The sequence below is a fragment of the Fukomys damarensis genome, unplaced genomic scaffold (assembly GCF_012274545.1).
Source record: "Fukomys damarensis isolate Sample0158 unplaced genomic scaffold, DMR_v1.0_HiC HiC_scaffold_33, whole genome shotgun sequence".
Lineage (NCBI taxonomy): Eukaryota > Metazoa > Chordata > Mammalia > Rodentia > Bathyergidae > Fukomys > Fukomys damarensis.
The window spans coordinates 4,509,872-4,518,115 of NW_022900945.1; the positions used below are offsets into that span (position 1 = coordinate 4,509,872).

Sequence of the window (8,244 nt, forward strand, 5' to 3'; positions counted from 1 at the left end):
ACTGCGCCTGCGCCGGACCCGCGGGAGCCCTGGGCCGCCAAGGCGCATCTGCAGAGCAGGCCCGCAGACCCTCCTGCCTCTGCGGATGCAGAGCTGCGGGGCGCGTGTAGACTTCTAACGTGCATTGCAGTAAAAGACACATTGCCACGAATCTCCTCCAAATCGTCCCCTTCACATGCAGCACACTGATCCTATGGGCCTGGCCACTTGCTGAAGTAGTTCTGAAGTCCTCTTTCCTGCGTGTCTTCAGCTGCACCGCCTGGATGTCGTGAAGCGATTCAAAGTGTTTACCCAAAGGATAAGTAAGTAAAAAAGCAAAATAAAGATAACAGAAAACAGGACGGTGGATCTTTTGCAACAGGGAATCGTAGGGGTGGGAAGGGAAGGGGACAAAAAGGAAGAAAGCTGTGTTATAGTCATGCACCAACTCCCCACGGTGAAGGGAGCCGTTATGTGTGCAAACATCTACTACTAACAGAAGAAACAAGTTCCCCTTTCCTGGTCGTTTTGACTTTGGGAAAGAGCAAGAAATCTCACAGTACCACAGAGGATGAGGACACAGCATAGTGTTTTTGACAGGAATTGCTGTAAACTTGGGATCCACGAGGTGTGATCGTGAAATACAGTTAGTGTTTACATTTTTTAAATGTATTATATTAAAAGACATGGCCAAGAATGACGGGATAAGCATGTGGGGTTTCGTATTTTGAGCAGAATTAGTGACAGTGTGTCTCACTGTAATTGTTTTTAAAAATGTCCACATTCACCATGCTTTTGGGTCGCCCCGTATTGTGTCCGGACTCATCTTGACTCTGGAGACTCTTTCCGTCCCTCTTGCAGAAGGCAGAGCCCTTATTATCAGATGTGACTCAACAGAAAAGATTCCACAAACATTCCATTCTGCAGGGTCTCACTTTCTCATACCTCCTGAACCTAGAAGGTGCCATGCAGTACCTTCTCAGAAGATTAAGGAGGACATTTTTAAGAAAACTGTTAACATATCAAAAAAAAAAAAAGATAATTAAGCTGCGTGGGGATTGGTAAAAGCGTGAGGTGTTTGGATGGGAAAGGCTTAAATTCCAAATCTAGGATTTGTTAAAATGCCTGCAGCCATGGCTGTGTGCCCTGGGGCCAGGTAGATAGACGACTTCTCTGATCCCTACCTGCCTGATCTAAACTGCCAGGTCATGGCTGTGGGGGTAAGCAAAGGAATGATTTTATCTAATGAAACAGCACCAAAGAACTATGAATTTTTTCTCTAAATGCTTGGCCTGTACGTTTTTATGTCCTTTTTCCTTAATTTGAAACTGTGGTAAGATGTACTTGGAGTTGGTCATTTTAATGCTTTGGGAGCGCTCAGCCCTGTGGCTGAGTACTCGCATCACTGTGCAGCCGCAGCACAGACCCAGCTCCAGATACCTCCTCCGCTCAAGCTCAGGCACAGCAGTCTTCTCGTCCCTCCCGGAGCCCGGCTCTTTCCCGCTGCGACGCTTCCTGCTCTGTGCCCTCCGATGAGTGGGACCACGTGCTGGCAGGACATACCCCAGTGCACCCTGTCAGCCGGTGGCAGACTCTAGAGGACCAGCTGGTGGCATGAAGCTCCCGGCCCACTCCAAGGCGCTGTTCTGCCTCCTCGCCTGCTGCAGCTGCAGTGGGGTCAGCAGGGCCCCTGCTCTGTGCCCCGACTGTGCCCCGCCTCCCTTTTCAGTCCTTACGTGGACGACGCAGGGCCTCTTCTCCGGGCAGCCTTCTGGCCCTCTGCCCTGCTTCTCTCCTGTGTCCCCCTCTTGGTGGAGGGTTTTACTCAAAGTGCCTCAAGCTGGGTCACTCGTAAAGGACACATGTCTCACTGGAGGCGCTCTGTGACCGGGCCACTCCCGTGTTGGGTGTGTGGTGAGGTCTGATTCAGCTTCCAAGATGAGGCCCTGAACGCTGTGTCCTCAGGTCAAGGACGCAGTGCCCTCGGATGGTAGGAGAGACCAAAGGTCAAGAGGGTGTATGTGTCTGCAGGTTCTTTTCCAAGGCCTGATTGCCTTCGCATTCAGGAGACCTACTCCCTCCCAAGGGCCAGCTTCTCAGGGCCCTCAGGTGGAATTCAGTCTGCTCGGAGAAAGCAGGGGAGGAACACTCAGACCACGGCACAGAGGCTAGAGTCTGTGGATCCCGCTGGGCGGTGACCTTCGCAGGAGAGGGTAAGCAAGAACACCCAGCAAATGGATCGATGAAGGGAGGTGCTTAGCTAACAAGGAGAAAGACCAGCATTCTCCCTTGAATGCTAGCAGCAGAAGAAAAATCACTAGGATATTTTGAGAAATAGCCTGTGGAGGAAAAAATATTACAGCCACTGTGGAGGTGCTACTCAGGAAGCTGAGGCAGGAGGATCACCTAGGCAACCTTGTCTCAAAGTAAAATTTAAAAATCATGGATGTAGCTCAGTAGTAGAGCATTTGTCTAGCAGGAGTGAAGTCCTAGGTTCAAACCCCCATACCACACAAAACATTATTATAAAAGAAACAATGTTCCTGATAGCAAGGAACCAGGCCCGAACACTGATCCTCCGGCCAAACTCTGCTCCTTGGCCTGCACTGAGACTCTGGAGAAGTTACTGGGCTTCAGCTTCCTCCCAGGTAAACGGGATGAAAACAGGACCCACCTTACAATCATGGTTAGAGTTACTGCGGTTGGTAAATGCAAAGTGCTTAGGACGAACGCACTTTACAGGTGGTCAGGATTACCCAACCTTCTCTTTTCACTGCCATTCCCCCAGGTCTTTCTGGGGCAGCCCGTCACATCCACTGCATTCATTCCAGGGACTGAAGAGGATTCCGTGGTGGTTCCAGGAACCGTCCCTACCGATGTGTGCACGATTGCCACCTTCTCAGTTTACAAACTGCCCTCGTTCGTGCAGCCTTACCACAGAAGGTCAAAGTTCACCTATTTTTAAGTCTGCAAATTGATCTCCCATTCCAAAGCCCCACAAACACTTCATAAAAACGAAACCCTCTTTTATGAAGCCAGATGGCAGCTATGGGACGATGAAAGGAGCCGGATTAATAGCTCAAGTCTTGCCTGTGAAGACGCGCCTGTGCCCCGCACAAATGTGTGCCGTACCTCTACTGCAGTCATGCAAAGTGAGACTAAACCTGCTAACACAGATCCCGGCACGAGCGCATGAGTTTCTGGCAAAGGTGAGGCTCTGCCAGGAGCCAAGTCTGGGCCCCTCAGGCCTTCTGGAAGATTCTGTGGTCTGTCAGACATTTAGAAGGTGAGGGAGGTGGCCACAGAGATTGTGTCCTTTTCCCAGATTATAGCTACTTAAACTGTTAGATAAAATTGTAACACTTTGGGCCTCAGACCTGTTTCCTAACTGGAGTAATATTAAAACCCTACATGGAGATGTATCCATTATCTGACAAACTGAATCTCGGTACTGAAATATTGAAAAGGTTGGACAAGACTGAAAAGACTGCTGTCACTGTGGGGCAAGTCTACTCGATTTGGAAAGATCGACGTTCCAAATTCATCGATAAACATATCCTCACCGGTAGAATGACTAGCAGCAAAGTCTGTCATTAAGTCATTTTTTAAATTAAAATATTGCCACTAGCCATCATATTCCTCCATAAGGGAAAACTGACTGTGCATACAGTTTTAAAAACATAACTCACGTAACTTCTTTTCCCCTCGGTTTTAAACATACCAAGTTTGAAGTATCTTTGTACGGCCTTGCCTAACGGTCTCTGGGATGCTACTGTGAATGAGTCATTGTTGATTCCAGCTTCCCCAGAACGCCTGGCCCTCTTGCTCTTTAACATTGGGAGCTGTTTGTTTGTTTGTTTTTTGAAACTGGATCTAAGCCACTGAGTTGCCCAGGCTGGGTGCAAACCTGCAACCCTCCTGCCTCAGCCTCCCAGAGTGCCAGGATTTCAGGCATGCACCTCCATGCCTTACACTGGGAATTTTGTTGGCCTCTTATGGTGTTGCCCTACCAGTGTAGATCAATGTCCTGCTGTGTCGTGCCACTGATTACAGTCGGGAAGCAAAGGTCACACAGGCTCTCTGTCTGAACAATGCTTTTCAAATTCTGAGGAGCCAAGATCACGAAGTGACACAGAGCTTTTCAGCAGTGCTTTCTCCAGGAGGGATGGAAGGAACGGAAGGAACCTGCTTTAATTGTTATCCGTTATCTCCTCCTTACCCTCGCGGAAGTAAGGATGGTGAAACAACCTATGGACAGGAAACCCGGGGTCCTGAGGGGTGTCAGGCCTGTGCAGCATCCCCTGCTCAGTGACTACACACCCAGCCTGGCTCTGTTCAGCTCTAGTTTGTGCTCCTCCCCTAAACAGTGCTTCCTCGGGAACTGTGGACATCGCTTCTTTTGTCAGCGGTGGCAATGTCGGTACAAAGCCCTGAAGGAACCATTACCCAGGCTGGTGGTTTCCAGTCCTATGAAGAGGGCTAACTAGGAAAAAGAAACAGCAATGTGTGGAGGATGGAGTTAGCAGAGATGCATTCCTTCGGATAGCACACAGGCCCCGAGTGAGGCACTGGAAATAGTGTTTCAAACAAAAACAAACCAGTAAATCAGCTGATTCTGTGATCCCCAACCTTGGCAAGTTGCCCCCTTACCCACCTACTCCCCGTGGTTCTGTCCCACCTGTCACCTCCCCTTATTCATTCTTCGCCGCCATCAAAGTAGCTTTACACCTGTGGATCACCCCAGCCACCCCAACTTCCATGGAACTAAACCCAGTGACACTCTCGCTCCGGTCAGCATGTCAGAGCCTCCTTTTGATTTAGGAGAAACACAACTCCCAGCCTGTCCGGGGTCAGGCGTGCTGAGGTCCTGGTCCCACAACACCGAGGAGTGAAGTCCTGCAAAGGAAGAAGTCAGGAGAGTGTGGCTGGAGAGGAGGAGAAAAGAAGCACCCAGGCCCTTTGTCAGGGTGATATACAAAGCAAAATCACACGGTGGGCACAGTGCGGGTCACATGACCATCAAGGATAAGCTTACAAGTAAGGCTCCTTAGCTAACACTGATCCGATAGGGAAATGGTTTCGGGGAAGGACGGGTCTGTGCTCACACCTGATGCCCGTCTGGACTTCCGGGACCAGGTGTGCTAATCACAGCCCAGTCTCGTCCCTGCTGTCCCTCAGAGAGGCTCACAGGCCTGGTCCTCAGATGCACCTCCAGCCACCATTGTGATGTCTATTGCTGCGCTGACTCCCTGAGAGCCCAGTCCCTCCCTGTGTATTTATTTCTAACTTAGCTGCCTGTACCTTTCTACTAGACTATAAGTTTTCATTCCTCAAGGCCTCATCTTGAGTCTTCTCTTTCTCTTTTCAGTCTCCGGTTTCTTGCTGCACTATCTCGTTCCATTCCATGGATTGTTCCTTGGGTGATCATCAGATTTCCAACCCTGTGTTCCCTTCAACTCCACGTTTGTGTGAGCCACCTTTCCGCTACTAGGGCAAGACAGCTAAGAATGTCAGCTGACAGGGGGAAAGGTTTATTTTGCCTCATGGTTTTATTGAGGTAGGACAGAAAAAATACAGTTAGAGAGAAGACCAGGAACTCGAAATTTTAACAATTGTACTTTGGAAGAAAATTGCAGCTTCAGAACACAAGCCTGGTTTATTTACAACCTCACCCCCCAAGAGCAAACCTGAGCAACTCCCTTTCGGCTCTAGCCATTCCCTTTTGCTTGCAAATGGTCCTCTTTCTCCCAGGAAGGACCTCCCTTTTGGTTTTCTCCTAGGAGGAACCACTGCCAGCCACTCCCGCTGAGTAGTCAACTCCAGAGAGTTCCACCTCCTAAAACACAAAAGCTCCCAGCGCCCAACTGTGCGCTCCTCATTGCTCTGAGCACCGTGGTCAGCAAGCTCTATTGCTTTAAGGCCTGTGCTGAGAGCGTCAGCCAGGAAGCAGTGAGAAGGAAAGAGCCGGAGAGGAAAGGGGCCAGGGATGAGAGCCACCCCCCAAAGGCCGGCCTGGGGCGCCCCACTTCCTCAGCTCGGAACTCTTCAGGTGCTTGACCCCTGACAGCACTGGCGGAGCCCTTGAGCACCACTGCATCATGGGAGAAGCCCTGCTGCATCATGGGAGAAGCCCTGCATACGGGTCTCTAGGGGGCACCGTAAGGACAAGCAGGCACCTGATACCCAAGACCATGTCCAGCTGTCTTCTACAGCTCTTCCTCTGCGTAGTACTCTCTGATGCTCCTCCACGCACCTCAGACTAAACTCGTTGCCCTTCAACCTCAGCACCTGGATTCTCCTGTTGCTCCCTGCTGAACCAGGTAATGAATGCAGAGACCCCGATCCCACTTCTCATGGGTCAGGCCTAAAGAGCGAGGCTGAATCAATGGATCGAACCAGTTGGTTTTACATGGAATGTTAACAGGGTCAGGATCCCGGTGAACTATACCACGGTCAGCCTCCAGCCTTCTCCAGCATCACGTAACCCTCCAGGGCAGAGTTCAGCACAGAGCCAGCCAGCAGCCAGCAGTGTGATCCACAAAACACAAGCCTGAGCTTCAGAAAGCAGAATAGAGAAGGGTAGGTTTGCAACCAGGACATGCAGTGCAGTAACTGGCGCACGTGTTGTAATAAAAGGGGCACAAGCGTCTACACTGCTCACCTCAGGAGCCCAGAACCACCTGGACGGCCTCTCCTTTCGTTCGCCTTTATAATTTCCTAGTATCTCCGAGGTCAGAGCCACTGCCTCAGGCTGGAGGAGTTTGTGCTTGAGATTTCACATATGCCCAGAGTCTCCTGTGTTCAGAGGCTGGGCCTTTGGAAGGGCGGTCCCTCCCGGAGGTGCTCTACTCATCGGCGGATTCAGCCATCACCAGTTCATAGCTGAGAGTGCTGGGGGGGTCTGGTCAGTGAGAGCTTGCCTCGGGAGGGCCTCTGTCTCTGTCTCTCCGTTTCTCTCCGTCTCTCCCTTCCTCCCTCCCTCTTCCTGTTCTTTACTCCCAGTTGCAATGCTGTAGGCATTGTATTCTCTGCCATGATGTTCTTGCTTTGCAACCAGTCTAACTATGGACTGAAACCTCCGGAACCATGACAGCATAAGCCTCTCCTTCCTTAAGTTGTCAGTTTCAGGTATTTTGTCCCCGTTATGAAAAACTTACGAACTCCATGACTGTTCCTCTCTATAGAGCAGCTACAAAAATTTCCTAAAACTGCATATTTATTATTAGGATAAATCTACCTCCTGCTTTTTTTTTTTCACAACACTGATTTTTGGTCACCCTTCTCTGATTCGAACTGACATTCTTTAGTTCTTCAAACATATCTGTTTTCTGGGTCATTCTATACCTGCTCATCACTCAGATTATAGACTACGCTCATTTCCACCAACTGGTGAGCACCTCTCACCCTGTGGCTAACTCCTTCGAGGCTCAAATAAGATAAACAGCACTCAGTGAGGCCTTCACTGACCCAGACCCTGTGCCTACCCTGTTCCTTCCAGAGCAGTGGCCAGAGTTACTAAGTGAAATATTCTTTTCTCCTCTCTGTTGCTCCCTCTGCCTTTTATGTGTAGGTTGTTGTCCCAGATGGCTGCTGTCGGAATGTACTCAGAACACACACTGAAGATTCTAAGATTCCGCTTTTAAAATCTGGTGTTGCAGAAAGATTTCAGAAATAATCTTTAGTTCCCTTTCCTGTTGAGAAACATGAGGAACACCTTCCAAACCTCTCCTCTCACATCTTCCCCAACTCAGTTGGTGGAAATTCTATCCTTCCAGTTGCTTAGGCCAAAAACCTTTAACTCCCTTCTTTTCTCACAGCTCAAATATCAGCTTTAGCAAATGTCATCAACTCTGTCTTTGAAATGTATCCTTATCCCGGCAGTTATTAATTACTTCTTCTACTGACACTGTGGTCAAAGACATCATTTGTTCTTGCTAAAATATGGATATTCTCTCTTCATTGTTTTTTCTGCTTTTTTTAAAACAAAAACAAAAACAAAAACAAAAACAAAAACAAAAAACAGGTCTCACTGTGTAGCCCAGGCTGGCCTTGAACTTGTTGTGATCCTCCTGCCTCAGCCTCCGAAGTGCTGGGATTATAGGCGTGTGCCACTACACCTGGCTCTTCCAGTTTGAATTCATCTTTCTCCATACAGCACCCAGAATGATTTTTTTTTAAATAAGGGGATTAGCTGGGTCAAATAGAATTTTTAGTTTTAGTTGTATTCTTCAGCTGCAAAGTTTTGTTTTTTTTTTTTTTTTGGTT

At 49.1% G+C, this 8,244-nt stretch overlaps 1 protein-coding gene across 2 annotated transcripts in view; it reads left to right on the forward strand.

The window, feature by feature from the left end:
- Positions 1–6: 6 nt before the first annotated feature.
- The window catches only part of LOC104848895, a 23,280-nt gene continuing 15,042 nt past the window's right edge, over positions 7–8,244 (forward strand). For both annotated transcript variants that reach the window (XR_776577.2, XR_004515041.1), the window contains exon 1: positions 7–302. The gene's annotated coding sequence lies outside the window, so the exon portion shown is untranslated. The remainder of the gene's footprint in view (positions 303–8,244) is intronic.